At 37.1% G+C, this 23089-nt stretch overlaps 1 protein-coding gene and 1 long non-coding RNA gene across 2 annotated transcripts in view; both read right to left on the bottom strand.

Moving 5' to 3' along the window:
• The window catches only part of P3H2 (prolyl 3-hydroxylase 2), a 168003-nt gene that overhangs the window by 69691 nt on the left and 75223 nt on the right, over positions 1–23089 (bottom strand). The gene's annotated exons all lie outside the window — the stretch shown is intronic.
• Positions 13022–23089, bottom strand: part of LOC134732991 (uncharacterized) — a 33483-nt gene continuing 23415 nt past the window's right edge. Inside the window, exons 2-4 of the long non-coding RNA XR_010116506.1 lie at positions 17249–17384; positions 16798–17047; positions 13022–13796 (exon numbers count right to left, since the gene is read on the bottom strand). This is a non-coding gene — a long non-coding RNA (uncharacterized lncRNA). The remainder of the gene's footprint in view (positions 13797–16797; positions 17048–17248; positions 17385–23089) is intronic.

A 23089-nucleotide genomic window follows, 5' to 3' on the forward strand; every position in this document is an offset into this window, starting at 1 on the left:
CACAAGATACAGGTCATAAAGACCTTGCTGCCAAAACAGCTTGCAGTAAAAAAGCCGGCTAAACCCCACCAAAACCAAGATGGCGCTGAGAGTCACCTCCGGTCATCTTCACTGCTACACTCCCACCAGCGCCAGGACAGTTTACAAATGCTGTGACAACGTCAGGAAGTTACCCTATGTGGTCTAAAAAGGGGAGGCATGAATAATACATCCCTTGTTTAGCATATCATCAAGAAATAACCATAAAAATCGGCAACCAGCAGCCCTTGGGCTACTCTGTCCATGGAGTAGCTATTCTTTTATTTCTTTACTTTCCTAATAAACTTGCTTTCACTTTGCTCTGTGCAGTCACCCTGAATTCTTTCTTGCAGGAGATCCAAGAACCCTCTCTTGGGGTCTGGATCCAGACCCCTTTCTGGTAACATAAAGATTAAAGTAAAATAAGAAGTGCCTCATAAACTGAAAATATCATGCAGGTATTAGTTGTTCTAATATCCAGGTCTGGTTTCTCAATCTGTGAAATGTGTAGTATTTATCAAAACTCAATGAATATTTGCTGGGTGTATGAAGGTATAAAATGAAAAGGGATAAGCTAGGAGAGAATATTTATACTTTATTTAAAACATAACTGCCTTATATAATACAAGCCAAGCACTGTTTTAGGTGATTTAGAAACATTTACTCATTTAACACACATAACAATTTTATAAGGTAGGTACTACTATCATTCTCATTTACATATGACAAAACTGAGGCACTGAGAAGTACAGCTAACTTTACCAAACAAATGGGTTGGAAATAACAGATAATGTAATGCAAACACAGGCAGTTTGGCTCTGAGGCCTGTAATTTTAAACTATGGTACCTAACTAAATCTCCGCCACTTAGCTCTGGAGAGAGAAACCACCCAACAGATAATACTATACTATGAAGCAAAGATGATGTAAACACATCTTGTGGCATTTTATCTCTGGGTTCTATCCATAAGGGCAAGAAAAGGGTTTCACAGCCAGCTAATTCCACCACTATGGAAAATACAGTAACCCATTCTTAACCCTTGTGAGGGAGAGTGTTTGGGTACCTGAAAAGTACTGGAATAAAATAATTAACTCCAAGGAATTATGACCTTATAATGAAACATCAGGTTATAGAGAAAGAGGTCATTAATTAAACTATAAAAGTGCTTGTACATATTTGTTGTATTTTCACTAAAATAGATATTTAGATTAGGTTGGTGCAAAAGTAATTGCGGTTTTTACCTTTTTTTTTTTTTTTTTAAGCAATGGCAAAAACTGCAATTACTTTTGCACCAACCTGTAGATACTGTTAACATTTAGTGTTTAGTGAATCTTAAGTGGGTAGTGGATTCATAAAATATTATTTTCTATCATTCACTGCTCAGGATTTCCCTCTGCTGCTCTTCCCACCCAATGCTGGTACATGTATTTTGCACACAGGAGGTCCTTCGTGCTGGGTCTGAGCATTCACCTCCTCCCTGGCTTCACGGAATACATTTTAAGACCAGGCACTTGAACCCAGAAGGTGGAGATTGCAGTGAGTGCGCCACTGCACTCTAGCCTGGGCGACAGAGCAAGACTCCATCTCAAAAAAAAAAAAAAAAAAAAAAGAACCAGGCTTCCATTACCTCCTCTGCTCGTATTGTCTCTTGAGCCCTCTGCACTCTATTCCTTGGCCTTTTATTTGAGGTGCTTTTCTATGCCTGTCAATAAGTTCCCTCTATTTCCACATATTTCCAGAAGAATGATTGATAATTCTCACAATTTCCATGATATGGAAGCAAAATTTCACAGTACTATGCCAAATAAGAGACACATATTAAATGTTACTCCCACTTTTAAAGGAAAAAATTACCATACTTAGCAAGAGAAATAGCAAAGCCATTCTCAACTGGGGAATCATTTTTAGGCTGGCCTCTCATCCAGCATAGTGAAGAAAAAATACACATGATTGATATTCCCCTCAAGCCCTACTCTTGCAGAGCACTCAGGTTTAGAGGCTTAGTGAATGTCGAGACTGGGAGAAACAGAGAAACATCTGTTTGAAGAGGTATCCCAGCCAAACTCTGGAGATCTGACATCCTCCATCTTTTCTGCTGACACACAATTAGAGGGGAACTTGTCAAATATTTCCATACCTGAGGGGCTCTCTCAGTAGCCACAGATCAGAAGCCACAACTTAGACCAATGATCTTTTTGACCACAAGTGCCATGGTTTAATCTTCATAGTGCCCTGCATAGGATGTGCCATTCATTGAATGCTGTCAGAATTAAAATTCTGTGCTTCTTAGAATGGAGACACTCTATGTTTTACAATGATTTTATTATTTTAATAATTGTTTGAATTTTCTCTGAGTCTCCTCAGAAAGTTCATTCCTTAAAAGCCCCAAACATACCTCTGCTAACTGATATGAGAGAAGAAGAGGATGGTATGTTTGCACTTCGGCTACACAGTCTAGGGAGAGGAGTGTGGGGGAAGCCAGGGAGAAATTTCCAGGAAGCTAAGGTAGAGGTAGAAACCCTGAATTTACTACTAACTCAAAAAGTCATTTACATGACTTAAAGAAAAATTTTCTCTGGTTCTTGCCAAATTCTAGTGTTCCAGCCTGAGGTTCTTAACACAATATTTGATTATCTCTTAAGAGTTCGAGTGGGGGTGGTTAGCATTTATTAAGTGTCCATTGTGAATTTGGAGCTCTCAATATCTGAATAGAAGTTGATTATCCAAGCAGCTGAGAACCATTGATTCAATCCACCATGAAGTGTTTATATCAATGGTGAAATTCTTATTTAGTCTCAGTCTCATGCTGGTAATTACAAAGAAGACTTTAAGAAATCAGAGAAATCTGGGGACTTTTAAAAGTCACCATACTGTTACCCCTATCTATTCTTAAATATCATCAACTTGACAATTTCATTTGGTGAGAACTGTTTATTCATTCACATGCCAAGTTTCGGGCTGTCACAAGCGATAATCCTCTAGAAATGTCAACAGGCAAAAGGAAATTGGTGACTTTCTTTCTTTCTTTTTGCTTTTTTAATTAAAGTGTCTGACCAATGCACTTCATATAATTTCTGACTCAAAAAAATCATGTTTAATAATTAAATATTAGAGTAATATTTATCCATATTGTTATTTAACCTTGTTGTAGAAATTCTGACCAATAAACAAGATGTCAAAAAATTACAGAAAAGTAGAAGACACAATGTATCATTATTTGAGGAAACAAAGATAATTTGCTGGCCAGGCACGGTGGCTCATGCCTGTAATCCCAGCATTTTGGGAGGCCAAGGTGGGTGGATCACCTGAGGTCAGGAGTTTGAGACCAGCCTGGCCACATGATGAATCCCCATCTCTACTAAAAATACAAAAAATTAGAAGGGCATGGTGGTGGGCGCCTGTAATCCCAGCTACTCGGGAGGCTGAGGCAGGAGAATTGCTTGAACCCGGGAGGCAGAGGTTGCAGTGAGCCAAGGTCGCACCACGGCACTCCAGCCTGGGCAACGAGAGTTAAACTCCTTCTCAAAATAAAAGAAAAAAAAAGAAAAAAAGATAATTTGCTGAACTATTAGACTGAGTAAGAGTTCAGTTAAATAGCTGTATAAAAATATACAATTACATAAAATGTTTAGCTTTTCTATATTCCTTTAAAAATAAATTTAAATATATAATGAGAAAAGATAATATCTATACATTCCATACACAAAACCTGAACACATGATCTTTATAAGCAATGTGTCATAGCTACATGAAAAAAAATATAAAATTTCACTGAGATATGAAAAATTAAAATATTAGAAAAACAATGAGATTTTGGCTGGGGTGGTGGTGAATGCCTGTAATTCTAGCAGTTTGGGAAGCTGAGGCTGGCAGATGGCTTGGGCCCAGGAGTTCAAGATGAGCCTGGGCAACATGGCAAAACCTCTTGTCTACAAAAAATGCAAAAATTAGCTAGGCGTGGTGGCATGCACCTGTAGCCCCAGCTAATCTGGAGGCTGAGGTGGGAGAATCACCTGAGCCCAGGGAGGTTAAGGCTGGAGGGAGCTGTAATTGTGCCACTTCACTCCAGCCTTGGCAAGAGAGTGAGACCCTGTCTCAAATAAATAAGCAATTAAATAAATAAATAATAAAAACAATGAGATTGTATTGGAAGTTGGCAAAATGATTATCATATTTGAATGGAAAAATGAAAAGGTGAAAAGGAAGAGTAAAATTTTGAAAATTAAAAGTAACGAAAGTAAACATGCTATAGCAAATTTATAATAACTAAAATAATATGTTAGTGAGAGAAAATTGGAGAAAATAATCAGTGAACAAATTATCCCCCAAAGAGATCTTAGACTATAAAAGAACTTAATATAGGAAAAATGAGGCAATGTCAATTAATGAGAATATTACATAAAATCAATAAATGATGCTAGAAAAATTGGTTGATCATTTGGAAAACATCACTTTGATCTTAGCCTCATATCCTGCTAAAAATAAACTACAGATGTATTAAGAGTATGTACTATAATTCGTAGTGAATGCTTTTTCAAGTTATATATTTTTTTAAAAAGCTGGAATAAAATACATGTGAATATTTCTGACACTTAGATAAGGATGGATTTTCTATGCTGAGAAGTGATGAAAGACAGCACAATAAAATAAACTAAAAATGAATTAAAATACTAAATGCTCTAAAATAAACATAAAACAAAATATATGCAGATATTTTTAATTTATAGATGAAATGATTTCTCATGTTTAAAAGTGATGGAAGATATAACCAAAAAATGTCATTCAACATTCATATACATAAAACAAAGACAAATAAAACCAAAATAAACCCTTGTGTACATAAAATTACATTATCATGTTAGAAAAAATATTTTTAAAGAAGTGTAGGCCGGGCACGATGTCTCATGTCTGTAATCCCAGCACTTTTGGAGGCCAAGGCAGGCTAATCACCTGAGGTCAGGAGTTCGAGACCAGTCTTGCCAACATGGTGAAATCCTGTCTCTACTAAAAATACAAAAACTAGCTTGGCATGGTGGCAGGCAGCTGGAATCCCAGCCACTTGGGAGGCTGAGGCAGGAGAATCACTGGAACCCGGGAGGTAGAGGCTGCGGTGAGCCAAGATCACACCACTGCACTCCAGCCTCTGTGACAAAGCAAGACTCCACATCAAAAAAAAAGAAAAGAAATGTAATTTCTGTTAATATCTTAATATACAAAGATCTTTTCTAACTTTTAAGGAAAATCACTAAAAGTCTAATAGATACAATCAGATAAATTTGCAAAGAAAAAAATGCAGATTGGTAACAAAAATTTAAAATTTAAGCTAAGAGTTGTGACATACATATTTCAAATGACTCAGCTAGAAATAATTGATCAGAACTCAATGTACCAAAGTCATGTAAGACAAGTATAGACCAAGAAACTGGCACAGAGTAGAGGAGACTAAAAAGACAACAATTAAGGGCAATGTGGGATCCAGGATGGGCTTTATCATTTTTTAGTTTATTCCAAAACATTCAGTAAGTGTCTACCAAGTGCTAGACCTACGGCTATACCTCACAATGCAAGAATGATTGAGACAGGATGCCTGTCTTATGGGAGTAACAAGGTATTTAGCTGGCATGAGCTGAAACTCCAGAAATGCATGTCCAGTGTGATGGAGGACATGCTTCCTTCCACATCCTATTCTGAAGTGGATTTTTATAAATTATTTGTTCTCTCTACAATTCTAGAAATGTTTATGGTAGCAGTGCCTGGTCTACATTGTTTATTTTCAACAGAGAAATTTTTTTTTTTTTCAAAGCACTGTATTTCTGTAGGTGTGTTGTCAAAATGCTGACTCATCCACTCAAGTATAAAATTTACTATATGAATTGCCTTAGGAGCCTGAATATTTTCCAAATTCCATGTCTTAAATCAACATGTGAAGATTTTAGTTCCACAGTTTCTGTGATTTAGTCTCAAGCAATCCAGAGTAAAAATTCAACGTTAAAGTTTTGGTAACATCACAAAAAGGAGGAGGAAGAGAAGGATGAGAAAGAGGAAAAGGATAGGAAGGAGAGGAGAAGAGGAAATGCAGGGAAGCAGATTGACTCACAACACATGAAGGGAAACTTTGGACACAGACTCAAAACCCATGAGAACATTTATGGGTACATTTAGAGTTTTGGATTTGTAAGATTAGAATTTGAAGCTTTATTATTTCCTCCTAGAAACTTTGTCTACAATAAAATTAAATTGTCACCCTATGACGGAGTCACCGAGATGGAATATTCAAGTTCTGGCTTTTTTAGGAGGTGTGATTTAACTCAGCGGTCTCCAGCCTTTTTGGTGCCAGGGTTTCGTGGAAGACAATTTTTCCACGCGCCACAGTGGGGATTGTGAGGGGGTGGGGTAGGGCGATGGTTTGAGAATGAGTCAAGTGGATTACATTTATTGTGCACTCTATTTCTATTATTATTACATTGTAATATATAATAAAACAATTATACAACTCACGATAATGTAGAATCAGTGGGAGTCCTGAGCTTGTTTTCTGAAACTAGACGGTCCCATCTGGGGGTGATGGGAGACAGTGACAGATCCTCAGGCATTAGGTCTCATAAGGAGCACGGAACCTAGATCCCCCGCATGCAAAGTTCACAATAGGGCTCGTGCTCCTAGGAGAATCCAATGCCCCTGCTGATCTGACAGGAGGCAGAGCTCAGGCAGCAACGCAGGCGATGGAGGGCAGCTGTAAATACAGTCGCTTGCTCACCTGCCGTTCGCCTCCTGCTGTGTGGCCCAGTTCCTAATGGGCCACAGGCTTGTACTGGTCCGTGACCTGGGGGTTGTGGACTCCTGATTTAACTGAATTAGTAATACTGTGGTGTTTTTTCAAAATAACCAGAATAGACACCTTTATTAAAATTAATGTTGGAAATTTAGAAAAATATAGAGAGAAATCTGTGAAAGAAAATAAAATCTAGAACCAACTGGGTACTTTTCTCATACTCCTTGGGAGAAAATTATCTATTATTTTTAAACATTTTTGTCATTTATGACTGCAAAAAGAAAACGTATGATTTTTTTTCTTTCACTCATCTCATGTTTAATACATGTCTATTGCTTTATGAACACAGGATCCATTCTGTATTGTTTGGCCATAGCAGTTCAATCTTCATTTGCAAACCACACCGCCTTCATTCCATTTGGATGTGGCTGGTCCTGTAAACTTGGCTGTAAAAGTCCCAAAAGAAGTAACTATTCTTATCTAGTTATCTGTACCTGGTTTTGCTGCCTTTTAATCCCCATAATTTAAGCTATTTGCAAGAGACTGCTGAAGACCTCCTATCCTAAAATCCCATGTTGTTGTTTATTTTACCAACCAAAAGTGAATGATATTCATATCCTATTGCCCAGGGTGAAGACAATCTCCTCTTTTCGACAATTTTGTTATTTTATCGCCAAATATTTAATAAACAGAAATTTGCATACAATGGTTTTCTTGGCAACTAGGGAAGCTTATGTTTTCTGCTTTTAGATGTTTACTTTCCTAACATGGGTTTTGCTACAATTTCAAGCTCATGTTACAGAATACTTTCATAAACAATATTCGGACAGAACACGATGTTATAAAAAAAGATTTAATGTAATTATTGTGGCAAGATAAGACTCAACGTGATATAAAGACATCTAAAAATTTGCACAGACCTCTTTTATAAATAATCCTGTCCAAATGACTAAAGGGATAGTTGAAATAATCACATATCAATAATTGTTCCTCATAAACTCAGTCAAAGGTCAGATTTAGTAATGAGAGAGACACCTAAAAAAGATGACAGCTGGACTTGCACTTTTGGTGGTAGTACTTTCTCTAGGCATATTAGGTATAATCTTTAAGCGGTAGAATTTGAACAATAATTTGTCTCACTATTTGGACATTGAGTTTCACCATGAACACAATAATTCAGAAGTTTCTGCAGTATTGCACAGTTTCAGATATGTAAAAACATAGGAAAATAATCACATACTTTCCATGTGATTTCGCTCACCCATATAAAATAATCAGAAACAGAAAGAAGCCAGAAACAAAATGATTCATACTGTTTGATCCCATTAATAGACTTTTGCAATAGGCAAAACTTGAGGAAGAAAGAACAAATGGTTGTCACAGATTGGGGAGGAGGGAGGGGTTGATTATAAAAGAGCTGCATGAGGGAATTTTCGGTGGTGACATAACTGCTCTGTATCTTAGTTTCTGTGTGGTGGTCAACATGACTCTGAATTTGTTGATAGGAGTCGATCTATACATCAAAAATGGGAATTTTGCTGTATGTTTATTTAAATTACATTAAATAATTTCAAATATTTAAAAATATCTGGCCAAATGGCTTTTTCTTTTTTTTTTTTTTTTTTGAGGCGGCATCTCACTCTGTTGCCCAGGCAGGAGTACAGTGGTGTGATCTCTGCTCACTGCAACTTCTGCCTCCCAGGTTCAAGTGATTCTCCTGCCTCAGCCTCCTGAGTCACTGGGATTACAGGCATGTACCATCACACCTGGCTAATTTTTGTATTATTATTAGAGACAGGGTTTCACCATATTGGTCTGGCTGGTCTCACACTCCTGACCTCAAGTGATCTGCTTGCCTTGGCATCCTGAAGTGCTGAGATTACAGGTGTAAGCCACTGTGCCTGCCCCCAAATGGCTATTTTTTTCTTTTCTTTTTTTTTAGCTTATTGTTTTTAATTCCTTCCTTGGCAACCAGGAATAGTTCATAAAACAAAAGCTTTTATATCAGAAGACCAGTGTTTAATTGTTGGCTCCCACATTATTTGCTGCATAACTTTACAAAAATATTTTAACTTCTCTGGTTCATTCTATTTAACAGGTATTACAGGATACCTGATACCCAACCTGCCTCAATATATTTGATAATTGAGTTAGTCTATATAAAATCCTATTAAAATGTTATGTGAATATAAAGCTTATTAAAGAGATATTTAAAAGTTTTAAAATCTTAAAGATAAAAGTCTTAAATCCTTAATTTTTTTTTCTCTTGTAAACCCTTGAATAAATTTCTCAGGACATCTCTTTGTCACTCCCTTTTAATCTACCAGCTATGATGTATATAGCAATTTTCTGTCACCCATTAATAATCTTATGCGTTTTATTTTTTACGTTTGCTCTTTTATTGATACTGTTATCATGTCCTTTGCCTTAATTTACACTAAAGGACAGCAGGATGGGAGTATTGCACTATTGATAACTCAAAATAATCCCCATTTAAACAAAAGGCAAAAGGCTAAATACCTTCTGTTGGGCTTTAGGCTACTTGGGGGATTTAAAGCAAACACAGATCTTATACTGGAATGTTGTCTTAGAGTTTTTCCTTCAACATGTGCTTCTAATTAGCAGTAATATTTGGAGTGTGGGCAGGGGACAAAGGGTACATACAGGTTATGTTCTCAATTGTTAAGTTACTTAGTTTAAATTCTGCACAGTAAGCTGCAGCGAAGAGTCCCTGGAAACTATTTGTTAGTTGGATGAATATTTCCTACCAGTTATTTTATTCAATCGCAAGCATTGTCTCTACTTCTGCACCATTTGGTTTCCCATTTTTCCACATTCAGAATGAAATTTTTTCTTCTGAAAGTCTCAGTTGCCACCACCATCTCCTTCCCACTTCTGTTGTCCTCTAAAATGAAGTCACAGTTTGTCTCTCTTTTTTGTATAACCATGTGACTCTTCCTTTTCTCCCAAACTTTCTCATTTTTCAGTTAGTCTCTAATTTCTGATTTGAGAATTTTGCTCTTAACTAATGATGCATTCCACATATTTCTTGTGTCTCCAAAGGAACAGTAAATCATCATATAGACTATATACATGTTTGAATAAATACAACAGTATTGAAAGCCCATCAAAAGGAAGTCCAAGGGAGTGATCAAATTATTTTGCCCCTTAGAATTTTGTGCAAATGACTACACCTTAATAATTAATAACATCTAAACTGGTATATCACTTTATAGTGATGATATGGCTTCATCCCACAGATATGATAATTTCACTCTTAACATAATCTTGTGAGATTATTCTTTAAAATCTCCATTTTAAAAACAATTAACATTGAGTCTTAAAGGAATTATGACTTGGTTAAGATTGCATGATGGCAAGACAGAAATTAAAACTCATAATCTAATGTCAAATCACATTCATTTCCACTTTTCTATTTCTTCCTCAGTCTCACTCACTGAGTCTACCTTTGACTTCAATTATAAGGAAACAGAATTAGTTCCCCCAAGTTCCCTCTGTAGAATCTAACAAAGACCAGGGACACCCTCTGCTCTGCCCTTGAGCGATGATCCCTTCTCCTCCACTGTGATGTAAACCAGGCAGCAGCCAGGGTCCATTAGATACTTACAATGACTCATTTAACAACAAAGGCTTCCAAAGGCATGGAAAACTGAATCATCATTCTTTGAGAAACTATGTTGGCAACGTTGGAAAGATAAAAAAATATATATATTTACTTGGTAATAGAATAAAATTTTCAACTAACAACAGCAAAAAAAAATGTATCATGGATTGGCACATGCAGAAGCCCAAACAATAGTAATAATGTTTATGTCTGCAAATATTTTATAGTTTATTCTGGCCAATTATGTAGCTCATCTCATTTGACACTTAGGAGTGAAGGGATTATCTGCCCATTTCATATATAAAAACAACATTGTGGTTGGATAACTTGAGATCATACAGCTGGAAAGAAGAGCATTAAGGTGTATAATTTATGTCTTTTCAACTTAATTCTAGAATTCTGACCCTGCCTTCCCTAAAACAAGAAGCAAATTATAAGTAAAAATCTGTATTAATGATTCTTAACATTACTGGATCATTACTTTTAGAATCTAGTATAAGCTCTAGATTTCTTCCCAGAAAGATGCTCACATCTACACAATTTTATGTGCTTCATAGACCCCTAAGCTTCAGGAAAAATATGGACCCTTGGGAAGAATCATTGCTCTGGATAGAGTCTGCAGAAAAAAATAAGATACTGTGGCTCAGATTTTAGCAAATAGTTTGATTTAGTTACCTGTATCAATTCTTCTCCCTTGATGTCAACACCTCAATCTGTCACATCCATTCACCTTATTAGCATGACTCTGTTTTCTTTATACAATTACTGATCAGCATGATTTTAAAGGTCATTTTAAATTACTGACACATATTTGAGATATGCATGTTGATTATATGGTAAGACATTTTAATAAAGTCAATTTATAAGCAATTTAACTATGGATATTGTGTCTAAAATACTTTTTGCATCTCCTTTATGTCACATATTGCAGACACTCAATATTTGTTAAGTAAAATAATAGTTTCTTTAAAAGGAGACAACAAATGTTTCTATAGCAATGGAAGCATCACACATGGGCTCAAATAATAATATCAATAAGCCATTACCAACATTTATTTTTGTAACAAAGCCACTCTCCTAAGTTGAAACTTCTCCACTGATCTCAAAGATCTCCAAGATCTAATGACAAGCTAATTCACATCGGCGATGAAAACTATCTTTTTAGAAAATCAGCAAAAATAAAACTGAATTAGAAGTTGGTATTGAGATATAACTAAATCCAAGAGAAAATTAGATCAAATTGCTTTTGATTCCCACTCATACTGTTTCACAAACACTCATTTACTGTGCCTAACACACTGCAAGTCAAGATCTGTCGTGAGCCGAGATTGCGGCACTGTACTCCAGCCTGGGGCACAGAGCAAGACTAGGTTTAAAAAAAAAAAAAATCTGTCACAAACAAGGAAACCTGATTGGCTGCAAGCTTCCCGGAGACTATCAGTGAGTAACAGGATGAGATAAACAGAACTTTTGGCACTAGAAGTGCTGTGGCCTCTCAGCCTCCTGAGCATATATAGTCTTCCTCCAAACACCAGATACATCCCTGCACTATCTCAATCACCCCAGCTGTACTGCTAGATAAAAACCTAGATATTCAACAAGAAGAACTAACTGCGGAATGAAAAAAAAAAAAAAGTGAAACCCAAACAGGAGTAGAAAAAAGTCACATAAAATAAAAGCTGATGACTTTTCAGTTCCCTTTCTGCCTAAAGCTCCAGGGATGAAATAAGGATAGAAGCTGGCATTATAGCTAAAAGAAAGTTGGTCCTCTAGGATGCATTAATCACTGAAGCCAGAGATGGAAATGACTACAGGTGCCATTTATTTCATCCCCAAGACAAGCCAGAAATATACCTTATAGTTTCCTTCCTAAAGTACCTACAATATTTATCATACACTGAATGAAACCATACGCCACAATAATTCACATTTATGGACAAGGCAGAGGTTAGAAGTTTTAAAGAATAAACTGCAGTTAGTATGCTTCATGAAATCCTACTCTTTAACTCTGTGTTTAAGAATTGAGGACTGTGGCCAGGCACGGTGGTTCACGCCTATAATCCCAGCACTTTGGAAGGCCAAGGCGGGCGGATCACCTGAGGTAGGGAGTTCGAGACCAGCCTGACCAACATGGAGAAACCCTGTCTCTACTAAAAATACAAAATTAGCCAGGCGAGGTGGCACATGCCTGTAATCCCAGCTACTTGGGAGGTTGAGGCAGGAGAATTGCTTGAACCCAGGAGGCAGAGGTTGCGGTGAGCCAAGATCATACCATTGCACTCTAGCCTGGACAACGAAAGTGAAACTCCATCTCAAAAAAAAAAAAAAAAAAGAATTGAGCACTGTAAGGAAGGAAAATTTTACGGAGCATATGATTGTTGAGTTCTCCACTAATAGTAGCAGAATCCCCCAAACACAACTACCAGCCATAGTTAAATGGCAACTCATGTTTACATGAAAGCACATATTCAATTTTAATAAGTCTGTACCTTGGTACAATGCTTTGCTTCTCAGTTTGCAAAATTTAATTCATCTAATTCTGGTATGATAACTTCATGAAATACAGCATGTGTTATCTTCACAGATGAGAAAACAGGCCCCAAAGATACAAAATTACTAGCTAAGGGTCTTATATATTGTTAATGGCAAAACCATTGAACCTTTTATTTAAAAACATGTGTTAAGCACATAGCATGGAGTAACCACTACACTGGGAACCAGGGATATAAAGATAGGGAAAACAAAGTCTTTGCCTTCCAGGCATTCAACATCTACCAAGGAGCATAAAAGAAATGCCCGTAAACTCTTAAGTAATATGGACTATGATAAATCCCTCCAAAGGTTTCCAGAATGCATGAGGACTCACAGGAAGGAGGAATCAATATGAGATTATTCGGGTTGGTTTTCTACTGATCATGAGGTCAGTAAGGGGAGAAAATGAGATTTATTGATTCTTGTTTCCCCAGTGAGCCTAGAACACTCTGTAGGTGTTCAGAATATTGATGGAAAGGAATGAATAATGAATGCATTAAGCTTTCTGTTCCTTGTATTTACTTTCTATGATATTCATTCCTAAAATGATCACTTTACACTCTAAGAATAAGGAACAGAACAAAAACTCACAAGAATATGGAGAAGTGAGAGCAGAGACTACAGTTGCATTAGATATTTCTTAAATATTTAGCCTTTAATCTTTTTATATGTAATAATTCAAGATGTGTATCTTCATGTCCTTAGTAATTGGCATCACACACACACACACACAAAAACCTGTCTTACACTTTCATCAAATGATATCCAGGCGACCATCAGTTACAGAACAACTGCACATTCGGCTGCATAGATTCCAGGGGAGATTTGAAAAATCTATGATGAAGATATCTGTAAAGCAACACCAGATATTTAAACAGCTTTTATTGGGTCTATAAACCATCGTGTTACTCATTTGGTCCATAAACCTGGTGTATACACAGGATTACCTGAGGCTTGTAAGGGAGAATGCCAACTAATGGTTACTGAATCCACCACCGGCAGAATAACTTTGGAAAAGCAGCTTGTTCCATCAGAGTCAAGACACGAGAACACCATCTTTTCATAAAGACATGGAATCTGATCTGACTGGTCATCTAAGGGCACCAGATATATGACTAAAAATGTTCATATTCATCACCTAATGAAGGTAATGCTTTTATGTTCGCTATCACAAACATAGACAGTAGTGTTTATCCAGGAATGGTGATAATATTGCCTTAAGTCATTTACATCTTCTGATTTCTTGGTTTTACACAAAGTATCCCTGACTTAAACTGCATCATTGTCTGTGGAAAGTTATTGGAATAGAAGATACATTGGATACATTTCTGTTATGAACTCTATGCAAAAAATGAGCTGATTAGCATGCAATCCATTCAACAAATATTTAATTTATGATTATGATGTATCAGCTACTACAAAGCTAGTGCACATAGTACCAGTTAATTTCCATATGATGCTGTGTGTGACCTTCAAGAAGGCACTAAAGGTCTGGTATGGTGGTGCACACCTGTAAACACAGCACTTTGGGAAGCTGAGGCAGGCAGATCCCTTGAACTCAGGAGTTAAAGATCAGCCTGGGCAACATGGCAAAACCATGGCTCTACTATATCTATATCTATATCTATATCTATATCTATATCTATATCTATATCTATAGATATATAAGCTAGGCATGGTGGTGCACACCTGTAGACCCAGCTACTTGGGAGACTGAGGTAGGAGGATCATTTAAGCCTAGGAGGTTGAGGCTGCAGTGAGCCAAGATCGTGCCATTGCACTCCAGCCTGGGCAACAACAAAGTGATAACCTGCCTTAAAAAAAAAAAAAAAGCACTAAATTTTGTGTTTACATAAGGTCTTCCTTTTTTATTTTCATACCTTGTTTCTTTTTAGCATATTAAGAGTACATTTTTTAAAGGAGAGTGGCAGTGAAGAGAAGAAAACTTTACTGCCTACTCAGCAAAACGTTTAAATTCTTAGTCCAATAAGGGGGAAATCCCGAGAGGTTCACAGCTGGCTCTGCTTACTGCAATTACAGAATGCAAACTAGTACTTCAGTCAGAGCCTGCTTAAAACTTTCCATGCCTGACCTGCAAATGCTTAAGGAGAATAATAGCTACTTTGCAACCTGAAAGGCCTCAAAGACCTCGGTCAATAGCACAGCTGGTCTACTCATTGTTGCCCCTCTACTAACATGTTAAAACCTGAATTAGCTAATTTCTCCCTATTACTTTTATATGGCTTTTTATGTTCTCAAGTACCAGGAAAGAGACACTCTGCTTTTTAAATTTTTAATTTTTTACACAATTTTTAATTTTTAAGTGAAAAACAATGCTGTGAACAGAACTTAAAAATTCATGGTCATGGGAAGTTCAACTTAAAAAATTTTTTAACATATAAAAAAGTATATGAAGAAAGTAAAAAGAAAGTAATCACTTACCCAGTTTGTTTATTTTTCTTACCTAGTTTGTTTTCAGTTTAGAACAGCATATGCATGGAAAACACATTCCCCACGGGGCAATACTTATTCTTAATGATTAAAGTCTGTAAGTGCCTAAACCAATGGCTTTTGGTAATTAGCGGCTTTAAACTCTAAAACTGGCTTCTATCATCTGAATGCAATGGTGGAGGAGAAGAGGGAGGGGTAGAAGAAAATTATTTATTTTAGTTAAGACCTATCCTGACTAGGATCTTCTGATGTGTAACTAACCTAGCAGACATGTGTAGGAAGTTGAGATTCTGAACTCTATTAGGGGCTGAGGCTTACTGCCATATTTGATGTTTTTTTGTTTAACTTATCCAGTCCACAAAGTTTGTGGCAAGTAACCATGAAATTGACAGCAGAAAGTGTATGGTATTAGGAATCTGAGGACACGGTTCCAAAAATTTTTACTTGTTTACTCTGTGTGTCCTTGGTGTCAAGATATCCTAAGAACTTCATTGTCTTGTAAGATTGTGTGTGTGTGTGTGTGTGTGTGTGTGTGTGTATGTAGAATCTGGCCATCTATCTCACAGGCATATTATGGAATATATCAAAGTATGTCAGAATATACTGCAAACTCTAAAGCTATATAGCAATATAAGATGTTAGTATATTTGTAATAAAAGATTTTCAGAATTAATGTAGAATCTTCCTTCAGAACAACCTTATGAACAAAAGTACAGTATGTTGTACTTTGCATCATTTCCAGTCCCTACAGTAAACCTTTTGACCTGAATTCAAAGGAATGGTTCCTATTTTACATTGGCATAGTTACTATTCCCTTTTAGGGGTAAGTGGGATTCCAGCATGCTGACTGTTCTTAGAAACAAGAGGCAGAAGGCAGTGAAAGTTTATCCCCAGAGTTCCCCATTTTGGAGAAAACTGTTGAGCCCTGAACATTTTTTTTCACTCATAAAATAATACTTTGGTAGAAAGCCAGACTAGAAACGAAGGCTAGTCAATTTTAACGCTGAAAATGAAGGCAGATTTTTTTCATTTGAAATGTAATCACTAGAAATGGCCATTAATTTTTCTTCCTAATCTCCAGTAGCAGAACAGAGTACCACACATGGCTTATTAGCAAAGGGTTGTAAGAGAGTAAGTATAGAAAAGCGTTTGAAAATGTAAGAAATGAAACAATTTCAAAATCACTTTTATATTATAATTATCACAAAATAATAGAAGTGTCTGTGTGTGTGTGTTCATGTGCACATGCTAAGAAGGAACATCATATACATTTATCATATTTCTAATTATAGTAAGATCTCATATAAGGCTTATTATGTACCTTCATGAAAATTCAGGCAGTTTTCATCCTTTAAGAGCCAAAGCAACAAATCAAAATTAAGGAACCAGAGTTGCTAACCTCCAGGAAGCCATGTGGAGCCTACTGATGAATGGAGATGATGAGGCTGGAGAGTGATGAGTGGAAAGAGTGCTGACTTCCTACGGGGAATTCACAACTCTCAGTTTCTTCTTCTTCTCTTTAAACTTGTACTTTACACAGGTGGAAAAAAGAACAGCAGAGTGCAGGTCACCCGTAAGAACTTGCCACAATTTCACTACACAAGAATCTTCTATTGATCTTTATCCCCCCTCACTTCATTGAGGTATAACTGGTAAACAGGAATGGTATACAGTTAATGTGTGCAATTTGATGTTTTGAAATATACATACAATAAAATGATCACTACACTCAAACTAACATATCCCTCACCTTCCATAGTTACCACTATCCGACCTTATACTGTTGTTGATATCAACCAAGTGTTTATATATCACAATTAGAAACAATAATGAGAGTAGGAATTATGAACCTTGAGCCAACATGTTCCACAAGTTCACAGCTGTGTCTCCCAGAGTCAGATGGAGGATTCTCAGGGCAGCAGTCTCTGACAATGCACCTCAGGAGCATTTTTCTAGCAAATCTGCCTTAAAATCATGCTTCTGTTACTGAAATAGGAGTTTTATAGTGTTATTTGGATGAATTCCAGAGAGATGTCAAAACAAAACAACGGAATTGTATTGCTTTCCTGAACTTCCAAGGTAGTCATAAACACTTTACAAAGAAGTATAAAATGAAAGAGAGATTGTTATATTTTACTTCATTTTTAGTTAGCATATTGCACAGCTCTTAAAATAAATGCAGGGTCAAACAACTGTTTCCTCTAAAATAAAAACAAAACAAAAGCACAAATAAGAGAATGAATAGGTGTCCAACTCCATTCCCAGGATATTTTTAAAATCATTAGCTAATACTTGAGCACTTGTTAGGAGCAGACGTTATTTCCCAGATGCTCACTGCCTTCTCACCACTCTGCATAATCCTAACACATGACACATTAATTTAAGATGAGCCAGATGCCAAATGGGAGACATTTTACAGTACAGAGAAATCAGAATGGTGGAGTAATACAGAAACTTTTAGCCAAGGCACATTCTCTGGGTTCTCAATCCTTTGCAGCTGCCACACCTCTCGCTAGAATGCAGTGCACACAGAAAACAGTTCTGACATCTGCCTCCCTTGTGGTCCCCAATAAGAATTCTCGTCATTGATATATGTTGTTCCACTCAGGACTGGAGCATGAGAATCCTCACCAGGGACACTTGATTAATTCTGCAAAAGCATACATTTATCAACAGACTACACACTAACAACTTCCAAAAATAATAGTGTAAGCTAACTTACAATAACAATATATGTAACCAGAAAATATAATGGTACAAGCTAGGACAAAAACTATCACATATGAAGGAGTGATTGATTGTACTTGGAAAGTGAATTGGGATGCCTCTATTTATTCCATGAGTATGAGGTAAACCCCGACTAAATGTCAGGTAAGGCTATTGTCACTATGATTTAGCGGAGGGAAAAAAAAAGAGTCTCTGTTCTCAATAACATGAATAAAGTGAAGACATGCAGTAACTAAAAAAACCTGTGAAATCACTAAGATTAATATAGATACAACTTTTCACTAAAAATTGAAATTGGATGGTAGGATACAGTAATTTGGGGAGGAGGAGACTCCTTTAGCTAAGGTAGCCAGAAAGGCCTCTGAGTAAGTATTTAATAACAATTGAGCTAAGAACTCAATAACATGCCCAGGAGAGAAAATACTTTGAGGAAGGTCTTTAAGGCAAAGAGAAAAGCAAGTGCAAAGGCTCTTTGAGGAAGACCTTTGGCATCTTTGAGGAAAAGAAAAACATGCTAGATTTTATATAGGACCTAATAAAATTAGGGAAGGCTTAACAAACAGGCAAGGCCCAGATCATCTAAGCCATTGTAGGCCAATGTGAAAAGCTTGGATTTATTTTGCAATGATGAGAAAATTAATGCAATTGTGTGGTACACTTAGATATAAGCTTCGTGGCAGCTAAGAGCTCTAAACATTCTTTTCCCTCAGCAAGAATAAATAGGGCTCTTGTTGTAAGAAGAGACATCTGAAAAAAATTCAAATTTTCTTCTTCCCATTATTCTGCATTCCTGTTTGCTGTCTTTTATTCATTTTTCCTTCCCCCCAACCAAATCCTTCATATATCCTAGTTCTAACTATGACAGAAAGAAAGAGAGACATAGAGAGAGAGGCAGAACAAGAACCAGCTACAGAGCTGTGATGTGTCAACTTAACTAGACTACAGTCCCCAAACACCAATATAAGTGTTTCTGTGGAGGTATTTTTGTAAACATGAGTAAAGTCCATAATGAGTTGACTTTAAGTAAGACAGAGTATTTTAGACAATCTTGGTGGGCCTGATGCAATCAGTTGAAAGGCCTTAAGAATAGAATTGAAATACCTTAGGAAGATAATTTCTTCTTTCCTGAAAAAAAGAGAAATTCCTCCTGTAGACAGAAGCCTCAGCTCATGGTTAAGAGTTCAAACCTAGGCCGGGCGCAGTGGCTCACGCCTGTAATCCCAGCACTTTAGGAGGCCGAGGCGGGCGGATCACGAGGTCAAGAGATCGAGACCATCCTGGCTAACATGGTGAAACCCCGTCTCTAAAAAAAAAAAATACAAAAATTAGCCAGCCGTGGTGGTGGGCGCCTATAGTCTCAGCACTAGGGAGGCTGAGGCAGGAGAATGGCGTGAACCCGGGAGGCAGAGCTTGCAGTGAGCTGAGATTGCACCACTGCACTCCAGCCTGGGCGACAGAGCAAGACTCCATCTCAAAAAAAAAAAAAAAAAAAGAGTTCAAACCTGCCCTTCCTGGTGCCTGCCCTAAGGATTTCAGACTTGCCAAGCCAGCCTCCACAATCGTGTATGCCGTTTCCTTGCAGTACATCTCTTATGATCTATCTGGTTCTATTTTTTCTGGTTGAATCCTGACTTACACAAGATATCACACTTATTTTGAATAAATGTCTAAAGATAACTTATGCCAAACACCAAAGGGGCAAAATCAACATAACCCCTTTATTTCTGTGACCCATACAATATGGTTTCAATTACGTGGAAGATGAAAGGAAGAACAGTCTACTCAGGTATAATGCTGCCAAATTCCATTGTTCTGGCCAAATGAAGTAATGGTAGATGATGATGAAGAGAGGAGCGGAGTTAGAAAGTCTTCATCCATTTTGGATGTCTGGGCCACTGTAGCTGTGGATGCTATTGCCAGAATAGCTTGTCATAGTGGCCAGTAACATTAAAAATGAACATTTCAACACTATAATCTCACAGGTAAGAATTTACTTTTAAGAAACAATCAGATATAAACTCAAAATTGATGCAAATGGATTTCTCAATAAAATTTGTAATTGAACCACAGAGAATTAAACTAACTAAATGCCCAACATTAATGTGAATTAAATAAATTTATGGTAATTTATTTTTAATTTAATTTAATTTATTTTAGGGTAATTTACCATATTAAGCCACTCTAATTGGTATTGTAGAAGACCTCAAAAGCTCAGGTAACCAAAACAAAAATTGACAAATAGAATTATATTAACCTAAAAAGCTCCTGTACAGCAAAGGAAACAATCAACAAAGCAAAGAGATAACCTACAGAATGGGAGAAATATTTGCAAACTATTTATCTAATGAGGAATTAATAACTAGAATATATAAGAAACTCAACTCAATAGCAAACAAAACAAAACAAACAAAAAAACAAATAATCTGATCTAAAAATGGGCAAAATATCAGAGTAGACATTTCTTAAAAGAAGACATACAAATGACCAACAAGTAAATGAAAAGGTGCTCACCGTCACTAATCATCAGAGAAATGCAAATCAAAACCACAGTGAGATATCATCTCACCCCAGTTAAAATGGCTATAATCCGGCCGGGCGTGGTGGCTCAAGCCTGTAATCCTAGCACTTTGGGAGGCCAAGGTGGGCGGATCACGAGGTCAGGAGCTCGAGACCATCCTGGCCAACATAGTGAAACCCTGTCTCTACTAAAAATACAAAAAAATTAGCAGGGCGTGGTGGCGGGCACCTGTAGTCCCAGCTACTCGGGAGGCTGAGGCAGGAGAATGGCGTGAACCCGGGAGGCAGTGCTTGCAGTGAGCCGAGATGGTGCCACTGCACTCCAGCCCGGGGGACAGAGCCAGACTCTGTCTCAAAAAAAAAAAAAGAAAAAAAAATGGCTATAATCCAAAAGACTTCATATAGCAAATGCTGACCTGACAATGACGTTGGTAGAGATATAAATTAGTGCAGCCACTATGGAAACCAATATGGAAACAGTATGGAGGGTCCTCAAAAAACTACAAGTAGAATTACCATAAGATCTAGCAACCCCACTGCTGAGTATATATCCAAGGGAAAGGAAATTAGTGTACTAAAGAGGTATCTGTACTCTCATGTTTATTGTAGGAGTATTCACAATAGCTAAGCTGTGAAATCAACCTAAGTGTCCATCAATGAACATGAGAATGCAGATATCTAAACATAAGAGTTCCTGCAAATGACGGGGTTGTATTCTTTTTTATGGCTGAATAATATCCTCGTGTGTATATACACCACGTTTTCTGTGAAGAAACATTTGCAGCAACATGGATAGAACTGGAGGACGCTATGTTAAGATAAATAAGCCAAGCACAGAAAGACAAATATTGCATGGTCTCACTCATATACAGGTGCTAAAAAATTGATCTCACAGAGGTAGTAAATAGTCTCTGGTGGCCACCAGAGGCTGGAAAGGGTAGTGGGAGAGGTGAGAATGAAGATGCATTTGTTAATGGGTATAAAAATACAGTTAGATAGAAGGAATAAGTTCCAGTATTGAATAGCATAGTAAGGAGACTACAGTTAACAATAATTTATAATCTATTGCAAAATAGCTAGAAGGTAAGATTTGGAAAGTTCTCAACACAAAAAAATGCTTTACCCTCGTTTTATCCTTTTTTTATGTATACAGGTCTTTCTTCTGATTTCTCGCATTTGAGAGAAGTGGTGGTCACAATGACTTCTGGAGGTACTTTAGAGGTGCCTCAAGGACTGCTGAATACAGAAGAGGAGCAGTTTCACCAACACAACTATCTTCATTTATTGTTATTTTTTCTTCTTTTTTAAAAAAAATTACAATCATTCAAGAGATTTCATTTTAAAAATAGCTTCTGCTAACTTAAACATGGTTTGAGCCGGGTATGGTGGCTAACACCTGTAATACCAGCACTTTGGGAGGCTGAGGTGGGCAGATCACTTGAGGTCAGGAGTTCGAGACCAGCCTGGCCAACATGGCGAAACCCCGTCTCTACTAAAAAATACGAAAGTTATCTGGGCGTAGTGGCAGGTGCCTGTAATCCCAACTACTTGGAAGGCTGAGGCGTGAGAATCGCTCGAACCCAGGAGGTGGAGGTTGCAGAGAGCTGAGATCACGCCACTGCACTCCAGCCTGGGCAACACAGTGAGTCTGCCAAAAAATAGTTTTGAAAATAATATAACTACAATAGATTTTGCTTTATTTTACTAGATGATTTTTGTACCTGGTAGGCTATTGATGGACTATGACATTAATAACCAAGTATATTAAAAAACAAACAAATGAAAACAAAGTTAAAATGTAAGCTTGACATCATTGGCTATAAAAATTCTCCTGGAGAAGATGATCAGAATTGAAGCCTTTTTAACTTTTCAGTGGACGATAGGGACAATAGCAGGAGATCAGCTACATATCCTAGAAGCAATGTTTCTTCTAGGTCAGTATCATATCATTCACAAGTGAAAAAATAAACACTAAAAATAAATAGAAGTTCTGTAACAGAGACAGGAAACGGACTCTCCTTGCTGTCTCCTGTCTACATGTCCTTTTAGCCTTAACACCTTCCAAAGGAAGGAGAAAAATAGCTGTGCAGGTGTGCAAATGTGTGTAGTTAGCATTTTAAGAACAAAAACGGGCTGCCTCTCACAGCTGTGTTGGAATTTGCTTCAGATTCTGCCTTCAAATTACAGAAGACGTGAGTAAGGGCACGTCCGTGACTCAGTCCTCAACGCTTGCCAAAGTAGTAGTTTTCTAGATATAAAACTACAGGGAAAGAAAAATAGAAAGTCAGAAGAGGAAGAAAAACTGCACGTTCATAAATCTTGCACAAAACTGAATCTCGAAGGTGTGATAAAAACATCAGGATCGGGGAGTGTTTAGGAAAGAGAAACACACATACGTGAGGCACTACCTAACATTTCAATAGACACATGGTTTTTTTTTCAGTCGT

Source organism: Symphalangus syndactylus, chromosome 17, assembly GCF_028878055.3.
Source record: "Symphalangus syndactylus isolate Jambi chromosome 17, NHGRI_mSymSyn1-v2.1_pri, whole genome shotgun sequence".
Lineage (NCBI taxonomy): Eukaryota > Metazoa > Chordata > Mammalia > Primates > Hylobatidae > Symphalangus > Symphalangus syndactylus.